Here is a 15,146-nt window from a genome sequence, read left to right as displayed (position 1 = left end):
AAGAGCTATAGGCCCAGCAATCTGCCCCATGTCTGTGCTCAGTTGCTCATTCAGAAAGCAATTGCTTAGGTGGCCCTCATTGTCCCAGTTCCGTTCAGTAAACACTGATAGATGCCCAGTTTGACAAACACGAGGGCCACGATGAAGACAGGAGGGGTCCCTGTGGCCACTATCACTCCATCACCTCAGCACTGGGCTGTCAGAGTTGTCAGGGGCTGGGGGACAAGAAGCTAGCTTCTGGGGAAGGGTGTGGAGGGAGTGTCAGGGGGCAGCTGGAAGCCCTGTGAGCCACGTTCGTTCCCTTCCCTGGCTAATACTTCCACATTACAGTGCCTCACTGAGGGAAGTGAGGCAGGCAGGCAAGGCAGGCAACCTGGAGGCAGGAGCTGATGCAGAGGCCGTGGAGGGGTGCTGCTTACTAGCTTGCTCAGTCTGCTTTCTTAGAAAGCTCAGGACCATCTGCCCAGGGATTGGCACCATTTTCAGCGGATTGCCCCCCCCATCACTCATTAATCAAGAAAATGCCCCATAGACTTCTCTATAGGCCAACCCAGTGGAGGCAGTACCTCAGGTAAGGTCCCCTCAGCCCAGATGACTCTAGTTGGAGTCAAGTTGACAATACGAACAAACAAAACCAAAACAACTAACCAGTACAGTGGGCTTTTGTGCAATTCCGAGAATCCCACAACTTCTGCCTCTAGGCAGCACCTCCTGTTTTTAGGCCCGGCTTCCATTTCAGGCCTCAGCAGGACTGTTCCTCAGCCTTTCAGGTCAGAGCGAAGTGTGTGATAGCTTCTAGTCTCCTTCAGAAGCCAGTGCCTGAACCTTAAGATTTCTCAGAGGGTGCTACCACCTCTGCCTTTATTTATTTATTTATTTATTTATTTATTTATTTGAGATTGAAAACTTTTATTAAAAATATGGAATCCTTCACGAATTTGCGTGTTATCCTTGCTCAGGGGCCATGATAATCTTCTCTGTATCATTCCAATTTTAGTATATGTGCTACCGAAGCAAGCACTTTATTTTGTTTTTTGAGACAGTTTCTCTGTGTAGCCTTGGCTGTCCTTGTCTGTAGACCAGGCTGGCCTGGAATTCACAGAGATCCACTTGCCTCTGCCTCCCTGAGTGCTGGGACTAAAGGCGTGCGCCACCACCGCCCGGCTGACCTCCGCTTTTCTTTTCCGACTCTTAGCGGTTACCACAATGACCCACGCACTCATTAGAGTAAAGGCCTTTCTGCAAGAGCAGGAGCAGGCAGGCCCACTTAGCAGGTGAGTATCAGGAAATCCTTCCCTTGCTCCAGCTTGGCATTTGGCCTGGGTCCCGCTCACTCAATATACCCTTAAATGAACATATTTTCTGTATAGTTTCATGGAGCTCCCCTCTGTCCTTTCCTACAGCTTAGCACTTCCATAGCAAGGATGTGGGGCTTGACAGAAATTTTCCAGTCAGTTCTTGGAAGGAACAGACGAGCAGTGTGTGTGTGTGTGTGTGTGTGTGTGTGTGTGTGTGTGTGTGTGTGCGCGCGCCCTCGTGTGGCCAGCTCTATCACCCCAGCCCTCCCTTCCTCCCTCTTTCCCTCCTCACCACACACTGCTGTTTGCTTAAACACTATTCTGCTGGGTTCTTTCTTCCTGCATGCTAAGGCTTGGGGAATAACTGCTGCACACTATTTGGTGAAGCTGAAATCCGCGTATTACATCCTACTTAGGAGTTTCCAAAGGCGGCTTTGAGATGGATTCCCAGGGATAAGTAAGATCTGAAATCTGCCGGGTAATGTTTGTGTACTGGCGAAGTGAGCAAACCTGCCCAGGTCTGTTAGAAGCAGGGAGAGAGGGCTGGGGCTACAGGGCCCATTGTCCAGCCTGGAATAGGAGAAGCCTCTAGAGCGTGAAGCCAAGGACCTTTCCTCAGAACCTGGGTTTCCTGATCTGGCCTGGCTGTTGAGTGTGTGTATGTGTGTGTGTGTGTGTGTGTGTGTGTGTGTGTGTGTGTGTGTTTGAGCCTATGGGTCCACTATGACTATGTTAGTAATGGTGCCTCTCCAGGGCTCTGGGGGAAGCCAAGGGTTTCTGTAGCATGGGTCCTAAAATTAAGAGCTGATGCCGTAGGTTCCCCCCGGCACCTGGAGGGCCCCTTGTGGCTAACAGCAATTTTTACCTTTTCTCTCTTCTACATGGATCAGCCACCCAGCCCAGCAACTTTCCTTGTTTCAGGTGATGAGGTAGGTTCTACTGAGCTCGAGTAAGTAGGTTTCAGCTTGCTGCCAGCTGCAGGGTTGTTCAGAGAAGACAATCACACTCTCCTCAGGGAATAGATGGCCACTCACCCTTGTCCCAGGACAAAGCCTACCTCCTAGGGCCCTCCCTGTGTGTTCTGTAGCATCTTCCTCCCCTTGGACTTGGGACTTATCAACTTCTGCTAGTCTGATCTGTCCAGTGCCAGGTATCCTGTGTCAGGCTACCCCCACAACCCCAGGTGGGAATCCTGCCCTTGCCAACAGCACCAACAGGAGGCATCGAGATATCAGAGACAGCAGGGCAGGGTTCAGTGTTTTCATACAACAGGACACATGACCTCAGGCTAAGACCAAGACCTGCAGGACCTCACTTTCTTCTTTTGCCACTGAGATATTCATGAGGCGAGGGCGTGGGAACCATGTGGGCTGTGGGTTCTCTGCCATGCAAAGGTGAGAGCATCCTACTGTCCTGACCTAGGGATCAGCAAAGGGCAGGAGGCACATGGAAGAGCAGGTGCTCTTGCATGCAGAACATCTCTGTGCCTACACTCAGGCACAGTCAAATTCCCTCGCCTGCAAGACCAGCAGCCAATTCGCTTTCACTGCTGATCAACCGGAGACATTTTGTTTGTGAGTTCCTCTGTCGAGCCTCCCAGCTTCTCCATCCAGGAGTCGATGATCTGTAAACAACTGCTTCTACGCACAAGGGAGCGCCCCGTTTAAAGGCACCTGAGGGAGAGGCCTTTTACAATGAGAATTATTGCCCTGTAATGTCTCTGCTTATGAGTTTGGAATTTTTCTTAGCAAGTCCCTGAAAACGGAGATCATATACCCTTGGCAAAACTAGGGATGCTGTTGATGAGTCTTCCCCAGATTCCGAGAGAACGGGTCACAGGACCAGGCCACAGTGGCAGCCAGGCTGCCAGGCTGCTGTTGACATTGCTCAGCAGGACTCAGGCTAGTCAGGCTGAGTAGCAAGGGCCAGTGTCATGTGCTAGGAAGAGCCTTAGCCTCAGCCTCTTTCTAAGTGTGTGACCTGGTACAGGCTGACTCCATCTTCCCAGCTGTGACACGGGGTCAGTAATGCCTTGTCCCTCAGTGCTGTCCTAAATCACCTCATGTGACAGTGGCATGTCTGTGGCACAGGGCTCTGAGCTCCCCTGATAGGCGGCCACTAGGGGAAAGATTGGCAGATTCTGCCATCATCCTTCCTGCGTCGTCAGCTTCGTGGGTGGATGCTGGTATGGGCTGTGCTACCGGGCTGGAAGTTGGGGTGCAGTAGGAATGCCGGATGCTTCTTTGGTAAGTGCTCAGCAGTCTCAGAGGAACTCATATCCAGGAAGTGTGGGTGGCTGTTGCTTCTCTGTGTTTTCTCTTTCTCTGTTTGCAGTCCACCACCCTCCCTCCTGTCTCCATCCTCCCTCCCCTTTCCTCCCTCCCTTCTCTTCTTTCTCCCCCTTCCTTCCTTCTCTCTCTCCTTTCCTCTCTCCATATATCCTCCCCTACTCTCCTCCTGCTTTTTTTGATACCTCATTTCAGCCCAAACCCCACAATCTGTGTCACAGAATTGGGGAGACAAGTTTGGTGGCCTCTCTTGCCCTGTCCTCCCATGAGTGTTGCCATACCGAATTGCCTAAGGTCCTGTCCCATTTTGCCCTTCTCCCGTGGTGGCCACTCTCTGCTCAAATGAAACCTAGAAATGAACTCTGGGCCCCAGCCTGGCAGGGAGCTGAGTGGTAGGAGGTAGGCTCCCAGCTCAGCCCAGCCACCCTCAGAAAGAAGCCGTTCCCTTGTTCAAATGACAAGATGGAAGCGATGGGCTGGCAAGGATTGTTCGGCAGGCCTTCACACTGAGTGAGCCTGCGCACCAGCCACTTGCTGCCATGGTGAGCCAGGCTAATTAGAGGGGCCTGCAGTCCCCGCGGTAATTTGCTTAAATGGAAGAAGTTGCTTTTCTCTCCTTTTTCTGTTCTCAGGAATTCCAGTTTTAGGCTCTGTCAGTCTCTAACCACCCTTGGCCCTCTGGGGAAGTGTTTGCTATGGAAATATGCAATTAATATTGCAGCGATCATAATTGCTAATTATTAAAACAATGCTACCCCCTTTTCCTGGCCTAGTTTCATGTTTAAAACCATTTAAATAACAGGGAGGGTTTTTTTTTTTTTTTTAAAGAAAAAAAAGTTAAACACCAGTGCTGAATTTGTGTGGAGCAAAAGAGATGGTCCCTGGGCTGCCCAGGGTCTGTCCTGGCATTTGGAAGGAAAATATTCTCCTCAGCCCACCAAGGACCCCCATGGAGCCTCGTCCCAGACAACTGTGACGGAAAAAGTGCATCTTTGTTTCTGGAACCCATTTCCATGGTGATGCAAAGCGATTTCTCTTCTCTTTGCCTGCTCTCCTGAAGGGCACTAAATGGATAGAACTGCACGGCCCTGTTCCCCATCCCCCACCTCTACCTAGCTTGCTTCCTCAGACTCTGGCAAGGCTTGCTTGGAGATAAACAGTTGGGGGTTACTTTGCCCTCAGGTGAAGAGGAGCCTGTCCCTGATGAACGACTACAGTAATTCTTATTGGCTCTTTTAACATGAAGACTCACCAAGCCCTCTCTATCCCCCGCCCCCCCAGGCATCCAGTTTACAGAATGTCAGCCCACAACCACAACCACAAGTCTTTCAGCGCCTGCTGCATACTCAGCTTTTAGAGTTGAGCCCTAGCCTGCCATGTGAGAGCTCCGGGACCCAGGCTCAGCCCAGCTGCTTGTGCTATCTGCCTGCAGTGGGCTGGGGGGCTTTCAGTGTTTCCTCATGATCCCACCTTTTCAGCTTTACTCAGAACTGTCAGTTTCATCCTTTCAGGCCTAGCCCTTTCATTCCTTCTGCCCAGGATCTCTCCCCTCCCCTCAGAAAGGTGTCTCTGTCCTCTTCATTCTCCTAGACATTGCATTCCTTATAGCATCTGCCTGGCCACTGCTCTGTACCAGATCCATTTTTACATGTGTCCTCCAGGCCTGTCTGAGTTCCCAGTGAGGACCTTGGTTGATGCTCACCTGAGGTATCTGCCTCTCCAGGCCTAGGCCCTGTGCTTTGCCGTGTCTCAGAGATGATTAAAGTCATGATCGACACACTCCAGGAAACGTGTTAGGAAAAACGTGGCACTGGAGGAGGTCTTAAAGCCTCCTGGGACAAAATACCCCAGACTAGATGAACTGTAGGGACAGAGGTCTCTCAGTGACAGTTCTGGAGTCTGGGAGTGTGAAGCAAGCCATCACATGGCCTTTGACCCTGAGGGCTCCAAAGGTACTAAGAAAGTGGATAAAATACTTCATGTTTTTAAAAGCTCAAGTGTTTTGGAGACTACTAGGGTCATAGTTCAAAGATGGAGATGTCACAGGGCTCCCTGCTTTTTGACGTCTAGAGCCAACTTATAATGAGATAGAGTTGATGAAGGCAATTGACTGTTACCAGTGCCGACATTAGAGAGCTTTGCAGGATACAAGTTTTAGACTTTATTTAATGAAATTCTTTTTTTTTCCCCAATGAAATGCAGTGTATTCCTTAGAATGTTTGTATACTATTATACTAATATTAGGAAGTTGGAAAGATGTGAAGTGACAGGGACACAGAAAACAGGAGAGACAACAGCAGTGCCCAGAGGATCTGAAGGACATCTAGCAGGGACACAGCCAAAGGCTTGTGCTTCCCTGAGTGGGTGAAGCTACCCTCTCAGCCTGCAGAAGACAGTGTAGAGGAGTGGGTGACAGTCCCACGGCACCTCTGAGGGGCCCCTAATGAAGGTCAAGGCGAGGCATTGGATGCAAGTAAGAGGTAAGTACATGCCATTGACACCAGCTGCAGGTGGAGGAGCTGGCTCAGCCAGTAAGCTGCTTGCTTTGCAAGCCTAAAAATCCTTGTGATCTCCAGATCCCATGTGAACAGAGACAGGTATCAAGACACAGGTGTGTAACCCCAGCATGGCAAGCAGGGGAAGGCAGGTCCCTAGGGTTCACTGACCAGCCTGTCTAGCCTACTTAGTGGTTAGTGAGAGGCCTGGTGTCAACAACAAAAAGGTGAGTTGGAGGTGGGAGAGATGGGTTTGCAGTTAAGAACACTCACCTTTCTTGTGGAGGATCCAGGATTGGTTCCCAGCACCCACATGTGTGCTTTAATTGTCCGTAACTACAGTTCCAAGGGATCTGATGCCCTCTTTTGGCCTTCACAGGCACCAAGCACACAGACACATTTGCAGGCAAACACTCAAACACATCAAATAGAAATAAACCTTAAAACAGAACAGGCAGATGGCACCAAAGGAATGATACCCAATGTTTTCCTCTGGCTACCACATGTAGATGCATGTTACCCTCACACATATGAACATGCACACATATGAACATGCACACACGTGCACATGCACACAAAGAAAGAAAGAAAACTGGTTGAAATCCACATATGTTGCTGCCTATCTATTATCTCAGCACATGGCAGGCAAAGGCAAGAGAATCCTGAGTCCCAGGTCAACCTGGGATACACAGCATGATGTCTCAAAACCTTGTCAACACAATTAGACACTCTCTTCCCTTGACTACTCTTTGGTTAAGCTCTTGGGTTTCTGAACTAAGGTGGTTCTTTACTTGACACTAGGCAGATGGAGGCTGAGATAAATAAGCCAGCAGAGTCAGGCAACCTGCGACAGATGAGCTCCTGCTCGGCTCTAGCATCCTCCCACATCTTCCCTCTACCTGAAGCATACACATGCGGGATGCTGGGTGCGCCTGGGTAATTAGGTCCAGATGTGTGGTAGCAGCCCCAGGCTGTCATCTGCCCGTGCTCCTGGGTACTATAATATACTATGTCAACCAGACAGAGACCACTGTTTCTTCCTGAAAACAAAACAAAACAAAACAAAACAAAACAAAACAACCCAAACTACAAAACCAAAAACCAACCAACCAACCAACCAAACCAACCAAAAGGGCTTGTGTGATCATTCTGGGCTCTGTGGGATCAGGGTGTTATGCACTCGTCAGAGGTGAGCGCCACAGCCTGGGGGAGACTGAGTCTTTTCTAATGCACAACACCTGTCTTCTTCCTGCCAGGTCTGAACTCTGCCTTTTCAGGGAAACATTTTCCGTGTCGCCTACCCAGTAAGCAGATTTTGAGCCTCTGTTTTGTATTAGTCACTAGTGTGGCGTCAGTGCATTTGTGTGGGCAGGAGATGGTCAGTGACTCTTCTTCCTGGTGCACACTGCCCATTGGAAGGCAGGCCTTACCCTGGAAATCGAAGGAGTCATGATGGTCACATTACAGGGTGATGGAGGGGAGGTTGAAGCTGGAGAACTAAGCAGGAAGGAGGGAAGGCCTGCCCTTCTCTGCTGCTAAATGGAAGCTTTCCCAGAAATAGGCATTGGAAAGAAGGGTTATCAAAGAACAGACAGACGCTTGGGGGGAGGGGTTCAAACAGGGGTGCAGCCCCTCCCTTCCAGCCCTGGGGAACCAGTCAAGGTGCTTTTCTTTTCTTTTTTTCTTGTCTGAGGGACTGACTAAACCCTGGGTCTTGTGAATGCTAGGTAAGCATCCTACTTCTGAGCCACACTCCGGCCCACCAGTGAGGCATTTTAATCGGGTAGACAATGGAGTCAGTGTTAAGCAGGTAGACAATGGAGTTGAGGATGCTCCTGAAATCTCTACCTAGAGCAAGAGGGTAGGGAGATGCTTCAGCTCGGGATATAGGATGATACTGACCTTGGCTGAGGTTCCATTCCACGTTGTCCTTGTTCCCTAGCAAAGCGCTCTGCTCAAGCTTTGTTATTATTATTATTTTGGGAGGATCTTCTAGGTGTTCTCTGTTCTTCACGTGTGCTTGATGGAAACATGACCTTGCTATACAGTGAAAGCCATTTGCTCAGCCAGCTTTTTAGCTCCTACAAATGCCGGTTTAGAATAGGAAGGCCGGGGGGGGGGCACTTGCAGTCTTCCAGCCAACAAGGTGATTGGGGCCTGGCATAGACGACTCGATGTGGTGACATGGAGGGCTGGCTTCTGAGATTCAGAGCTTCTCTCAGTCATTTAGCTGTGTCACGGGGTCACAGGAAGTCAGCATACCTGGATTTCAACTTCAGGGGCCATGGAAGCTGAACACAGATGCTATGCGTAAAGGCCCACGCCTGTGTTTTCATAATTTAAATGGCTTCACTGCTGCCAGGAGGATGAGATGTAACAAGACCTATGCATTGCTTGTCATGGGGCGGGGAGGTGATGGGGCCTGGCCTGCTCTGACAGCCAGTTCCTAAATGCTAACCAGCTTGGGTTGTAGTGTCTCAGGCTTGAATGTGGGTGGAATTTCCCATCAGAAGCAATTCTCCAGTTTTGGAAAGAGCAATTAGCCCATGGCAGAAAGTTGGCTCAGGAGTGGGGGTGGGGGGAGGTAGGGACTTGGGACGGGGCTTAGGAGACAGAATAACAGCTAGGTCTGGTGACTCAAGCCAAGTGTGGCCCAGTCTAGCAGGCATGGGAGTTTCCAGCTGACAAGTAAGGAGCATAGTCCTTTCCTGCCACCCCGGCTGGATGAGAGGCACAACAGCAGTTTAGCAGAAAGGAGCACAGTCCTTTCCTGCCACTCTCAGGCCCCCCAGGAACTGTGGTCCATCACAGGCCTAGCACGGGCCCTTGCTTGAGCAGAGCTGTGGGTCTGCAGCCAGTGCTGGTGGCTGTGGTCCAGGCTGCTGGCATTCTGGCAGCAGAGTGGCAGTGTGGTGGTAATAGGACATAGGGCCGGTAGACTGCTGGGGCATGCTGGTCTGTCCACTTTTGCTGTGGACAAGCTGGGGGGATGCTGGCTGTCCACTTTGCTGACATACTCGCCACAGCTTGGATGTGGTAGAGATTGCTGTGCTCTGGGGGCCACCTGTGTGGCTAGCCCAGGGAGCAGAGGTTCCGTCTACCCCAACTAGTGTTGGTGGAAAGGAGCCTGCCTTCTCTCCCCTTGCTGATCTGAACCCACACACTGGATGCTGGGGTTGGCATTCTATGCAGCTGCCCTCGGATGAGTACAAGTAACTGTGAGTGTCCCTCCCAGCAGCCAGGGACTATTTTCTTCCTCACATAAAAGGAAATGAAATGAGCAAACCTCTAATAAAACCTGAAAGGCTTAGGTGTAAGCCAGGAAGCAGGGCTGTGAATGCGAGTCGGCGGTCTCAGCTGGCTGGAGGTGTATCTATTCTATGTCAAGCAATTAGAAACGGGTTTCTATTAGCTGGCGACTTTGTTCGCAGCCACCAGAGAAATGAAGGCTTTTCCAGCAACACCCGACAGCTCTCCTGGACCCTCAAATCAGTTACAGGTGTTAAAGGGTTGTAAGGCTTTTGTCTGTGCATTGAATATGCACAAGGGTTTTTGCACAGTTGCCGGGACCCTAGCTATAATGCTTAATGTCTGATTGACTGGGTAGATTTGCTCAGTCAATCATTTATTCTCTCAGGTGTGCATAATCATGAACACTGTGTGGCCATGTGTGTACAGTCCAAGTCAGTTAGCTAAGGGATCAAGAAAGTAGATGGCAACAAAGGTCTTGGAGTAGGAGGCAGGGGATGGTTACTTGGGGCTCTGGGGAAAAGGGGTCCCATTATCCTGATGTTAGAAGATGGGCAAAGAAAGAACAAGCAGAGTCAAAAACGGCACACATCAAGGGGCGGGCACTGCCTGGGAGACAGCAAAGAGGCTGGGCTAGGTCAAGGGTCAGATGGGGACAGATGGAGGCAGTGTGGAATTCATAGCACCCATTCCTTTCCGTGTGTTTTATGTCTCACCTTGCTGCCCCGTGGTCTGAGAATGGATCCTGGCTGGGGCTACACTGAGCTGATCCCTGGGATCACATGTGCTAAGTCCTCTTGGTGTCTCTGGAGCTGATCCCATGACTCCTCATCTAAAGCACCGGGTCCTGTTTGGAAAACAGCCCTCAGCCCACAGGTGATGGGGGCATTTCCTGCAGAGCCATGGGGAGTCATGTTTGGAAGGCATTCTTTACTTCAAAGGTACACAGGATCCCAAGAGCCTGGCAGAGTTTAGCTGGCGGCAGGAAGGGTGTGCCACAGGTGTGTCTGAGAAGAGGTGGGAGGTAGGGGGTGGGAGGGCTAGGAGGTCCTCTCTCTGGGGGGGGAGATCCTTTCACAGTGGCTGGACAAGGAGGACAAGAGAAGTCTGGATTTTTCCTGCCCTCCCTGACTTAGCCTTTGATCATCTGCAAATGGCAGACGATCCTGCAAGGGCTGAAAAACAAGGCTGGCTGCCCAACGTAGCTGCCCATGTGGTCTACTGAAAAACTCTAGGGAAGGCCTCACATGCAAGGATGCATCTGGAACTAGGGAGGGACATCCCAGCAGCCCTGCATGGCAGCCGGGCTCTGGGAGAGGACGGCTCAGTTAACCAAAGAGCAAACCTCCTTAAGAACACAAAAGCCGAAGGGTTGACCTAGTAGGGATCTGCCCACAACCCTCTCTGCTCAGAGCTATTGTTGACATCTGGAATTGTTGCATCATGGAAGGTCTGTTTCCAAGTTTCTCTGGAAGAAGACTCATGGCTTTGACCAGGGATTATCTCATTAGATCATGTCTTCCACCTGCAGAGGACAGCCAGGGAGGACCCCAGGTGTGGCCAGGGGAAGAAGTAATGATGGGGTTTGGGGAGAACAGCAGATGGCCTAGCAAACTAGACAGTTAATCCAACCAAATTATGGCAACAGATGTTTGAAGATGTTTATATTCAAATTCAAACTGTTAGGTCTCTTGGAAGCGCCAACCAGAATGGGGAGGTTTGGGCTCTCTCTTAATTAAAGCAAAACAAAGCTAAACAATCATTTTTAAATTCCAAAGCCTGGCACCAAGTTATCAGGGATCATCTGCAGAGACCCTGACTGTCTGCAGGCCTGCAGGGTCAGGGCTGGCAGAGCTGCTGTGGGGTGAAGCCGCTGCAGAGCACAACCCTCTGCATTGGGAGGGTGGTCAGCCACCCAGCAGGTGGGGTGAAGGATGGGAGCCCAGTAATGGTGTTTGGGATGCCCACCAGTGCCGGCCGGCCTCAGCTCAACATCACCGAGAAGAGGGAGCATTATTGATGCTCTTGCCTCAGGGAGGGAGAGTCAGTAATGGATGGCGGATGGGGGGATGAGCTTTGTCATCAAACAAGGGGCCTGAAAGATGGTCGGCTGGAATGCTATCAGTCATGCCTTGATCAAGATGTAAGACTCTCAAGGTCTTCCCTTCCCTTTCTCCCGATTCCCTCCTGGGTGGGAGGAGGCTGGCTGTTCCTCCCTAGCTCACATTCCTCCCTGCTCAGCTAGCTCACACACTCCTCCTTCCACTCTCCTTTAATCCTCCCCTCCTGGCCCTCCCCTCCCACCCCCGAATTTCCTCTCTTTGTTCTGTCTTTACCATTGTTTTCCTTTTTTTCCACTCCCGCCCCCCCTTCACATTCTTTTCCCTCCTGTTTTGTATCCTCCCCCCTTCTCTTCCTCAGCTCCCTCCATCTCTCTTTTGTATGCCTCCTGCAATGGTGCCCATATCCTTCCTCCTTCCCGTGTTCTGTCCAGCCCAGTGCCAAGTGGGGAAGACTTCTGTATCAAATCAAGCTGGCAAGTGAGAGGTTCTTCACCGTCTCTTCCCTCTCCAGTCTCTCCACTAAAACTATTATGAAAGATCTGGAAGTACAGGTGCAGCTATAGGAACACAGGCCAGCCTTTAGTATCCTCAGCCCTCTGCAGCTCTGGACTCCAGCTCTGCAAAGCCTGAGGTGCCTGGGCTGGCTCCCAGCAGCACACACTGCCTGCTTCTGAGACCCGGCTCTCCGTTGCCCCAGACGGAGTACTGCCCCAAATAGCAAAGACACCAAGAACTGCCGCCAACCCCTTCCCCCTGGACCAGGGCTGTCTGAACAAAACTGGGACACTGCGCCGTCTTTGCCAGCATCACCTTTGTCTGCATGTTGTCCCCGTACTCCGGGTCCCCTTTGGCCAGGCAGCACCCGCTGAGCTCGGGCCTTTCCATCAGTCCTCCCACTCTGAGGAGTTAACACCTCAAACAGTGTCATCCAGCAGGAGCAAACAGTAAGTTATTTGGGACAGCAGATCTTGGTGTGTTTGAAATCACAGAGTGTGGGATAATCACTCCATAGATGGGCTGATCTTTCTGTGTTGGTATTGAGCATAGACACCATTAAGACAACATATCCCAGCCCAATTCCCAAGAGATGTACAGGGCTCCAAGTTGCCGGGGAGAATGTGCATGCTGGATCCCTCTCAGCATCCTCTTGGGAAACCCTCATGATTTATGTGCTTGCCACTAGGGTCTCACTTCCTGCTGCTGGAAGGTGATCCTTACAAGTCTCCAACAAAAGCTGTGTTGCCCTAACCCGTCTACCTTACTCAGTGGAAGAGCTGGAGTCTCCCCAGAGCTCCATTTGTTTCAAAAGCCATGCCTTCACATCCCACTCTGGCTTGGGAAAGGCCTCTTCCACTAGGGGTGACACTGAGGAAGAGGGTGGGAGAGACACTGTGTTGTGCACTCAGGCACTCTCCTGGTGGCTCGTGTTTTCCAGCTGCTCTTACTGCCTCCTTCCTCTCGTCCACTGGGAACATGAGAGCGCCCAGAGTGAGAACATTTACACCACTGCAATGGGCAGACACTGAATCAGGGTTTTTGCTCCCAGAGAGCTGGCTGTTGAGGTCACCAGCACCCTGCTGATTCTGATCCACTGTGGGTAACATAGGTAGGGAAGCCATTTGGAGGTAGGTCCTAGCCTTTGCAAGATGGGAGACCAGAGCACTGAAATAGCCAACATTTCAGGAAGCCCGTTCTCTGGCAAAGAGCATCAAGGTGAGACGGTGGAGTCAGAAAGCAGGGTAACTGGCTTCCAGAAAGAACAGGGGCATTAGTGGTCCTCAGGGAGCCACAAAGCCAGCTAATGTCTGTACCTAATGCCTGATGGAGCAGCCTTCCAGGTCTGTTGGCCCCAGCTTATGTAGGTGGGATGAGAAGGAGCCAGGGTACAGAGATGATAAAATCAATGTGGAGGAGGGTGTGTAAGATTTAGCCAGGGGGAGCCAAGGAAGGGGACTGGCTCCTTGCCTACTGCCTCTCTTCCTCATGGTATTCATTTCTGCAGACCTTGCAGGCTCTGGGCAGGCAGGTACTGTATGGGTGCCTGTCTTGTGCCAGGTTCTCTGTAACTGATCTATGTCCCCAAGTGTCTGTTCACATAGCCTTGCGTTAAAAACAAGCATAGGAAATGTCCCACTGGCTCAGGCTGTGTGACCAGCAGGGACAATGGCTGAGGGTTCCATTCAGGTACATGCTTGACTTGCCCTGGCTGCTTCCTGTTCTTGAAATACCTACAGCTCCTATCCAGCTCTGCACACTTCCACTGAGTTCCCATAGTCTCTCTCACCCTCTCCCACACGATTGCCTGTTACCTCTCCCACCTGTGAGGGGAGGGTCTCAGGTTTGAGTTCTGCACCCCAGTTCTACCATGGCACACCACTATGGAAGAGAGAAGTAACTCTAAACAGAGAAAGTGAGACAGGGGTGAGGAGCAGAGATGATGTGGCTCAGCCAGGCACTGAGGTGAGGAGCAGCAAGACAGGAGCCCAAGCCAGGGCCTTTGGGTCAAGAAAGGGACTTTCCCACAGGCCCAAGGTAGAACATAGTCACATCAGTTAATCCGAGGGAGACTCCTACCCCACCAGCTGCAGACTTTGAGGCGAAGGCGAAAGGAAGGAAGGAAGGAAGAGCAGGAAATGCTGAGGTGGGAACAGTGGGACAGAGTGGCAGGTCCAGATAGGAGAACCTCTTGCCCCATAGCTAGGTGGAGACCTGAAGTCAGGAAAGGAATGGTATACTCCGGGACAAGTTCAAGACTGCAAATACGCTGGAATCTAGAGTCTGCACCTTTGTCAGATTGTCTAAAACAATCTGGTGTGTCTAAATCAGTGTCTGTCCTAGGGGTCAGCCCTGATTGTCCACATATGGGCTATTAAGACACCATACTGGGAGACAGAAGATTGTCTCAAAAGTGTCCATGTCGCATGCCTGTCATCTCAGCCTTGTCTGCATAGCAGTTTTGAAGGCAGTCTAAGCTATGTGAGAGCCCATCTAAAGAAAATAAATAAATAAGTAAGTAAGTAAATAAATAACAGTCAGGGTTCATGACCTAATTCTCAGAACCTGGGAATGTTACCAGGTGTGCTAAAAGAGACTTGGCCACTGTGTTTAGCTAAGGGTCCTGAGATGAGCTATGGCTCTGGGTTATCTGTCACGGCTATAGCAGAATCATTTCAGAAGGTGGTTAAAAGGCCAGAGTCGAGTAAAGCAGTGCAAGTGGTGGAGCCTGGCAGCTAAGAGAAGCCCTGACTGGGTGGGGAATGTCCAGACTTTTGAAGCTGGGATGTCTCCTGATGGGATCAACACCTCTAACACTTGGATTGTTGCTCTTGTGTGTTTGTTTGGGACTTATGGCTTCCAGAAACAAACCTGTGTTGTATTGGACATTAAGCTTGTGTTACAGTCGTAACAGGACACAAATATAGCCACACCTAGCCGTCGAGAGTAATCTACCCATTGGGGTCAGTGATGCTGGCCGACGGCCAACTCTCCCTTTTATCTGAAGCCACCTGGTGTCTTTTTTAGTCACTTGGACCTTCTCAGAAACTTGCTGTGGCCTGGAAAAAAAAAATCTTTCCTTTGACTATTTGTGATTCTGGAACCTTCTCAATCTGTCATTTCCGTCTATGACATTCAACCACTCTCTGCAACAACGCCTATTCACAGCACACATTTTATGTGCTGTTCCTCGTGCGTGCCCATTCTCTCATCACTGGCATGTGAGTGTCTTGTAACCAGGGTACCCTCATCACGCAA

General features: G+C 50.8%; 1 non-coding gene across 1 annotated transcript; it reads right to left on the bottom strand.

Moving 5' to 3' along the window:
• Positions 1-914: 914 nt before the first annotated feature.
• On the bottom strand, positions 915-1,021 carry LOC132652690 (U6 spliceosomal RNA). The gene has a single exon (XR_009590267.1). It is a non-coding gene; the product is annotated as a U6 spliceosomal RNA (small nuclear RNA).
• Positions 1,022-15,146: the final 14,125 nt, after the last annotated feature.

The sequence above is a fragment of the Meriones unguiculatus genome, chromosome 2 (genome assembly GCF_030254825.1).
Source record: "Meriones unguiculatus strain TT.TT164.6M chromosome 2, Bangor_MerUng_6.1, whole genome shotgun sequence".
Taxonomy (NCBI): Eukaryota; Metazoa; Chordata; class Mammalia; order Rodentia; family Muridae; genus Meriones; species Meriones unguiculatus.
The sequence above is the reverse complement of the archived record's forward strand: the minus strand, read 5'-3'. Positions and strand labels throughout refer to the sequence as shown.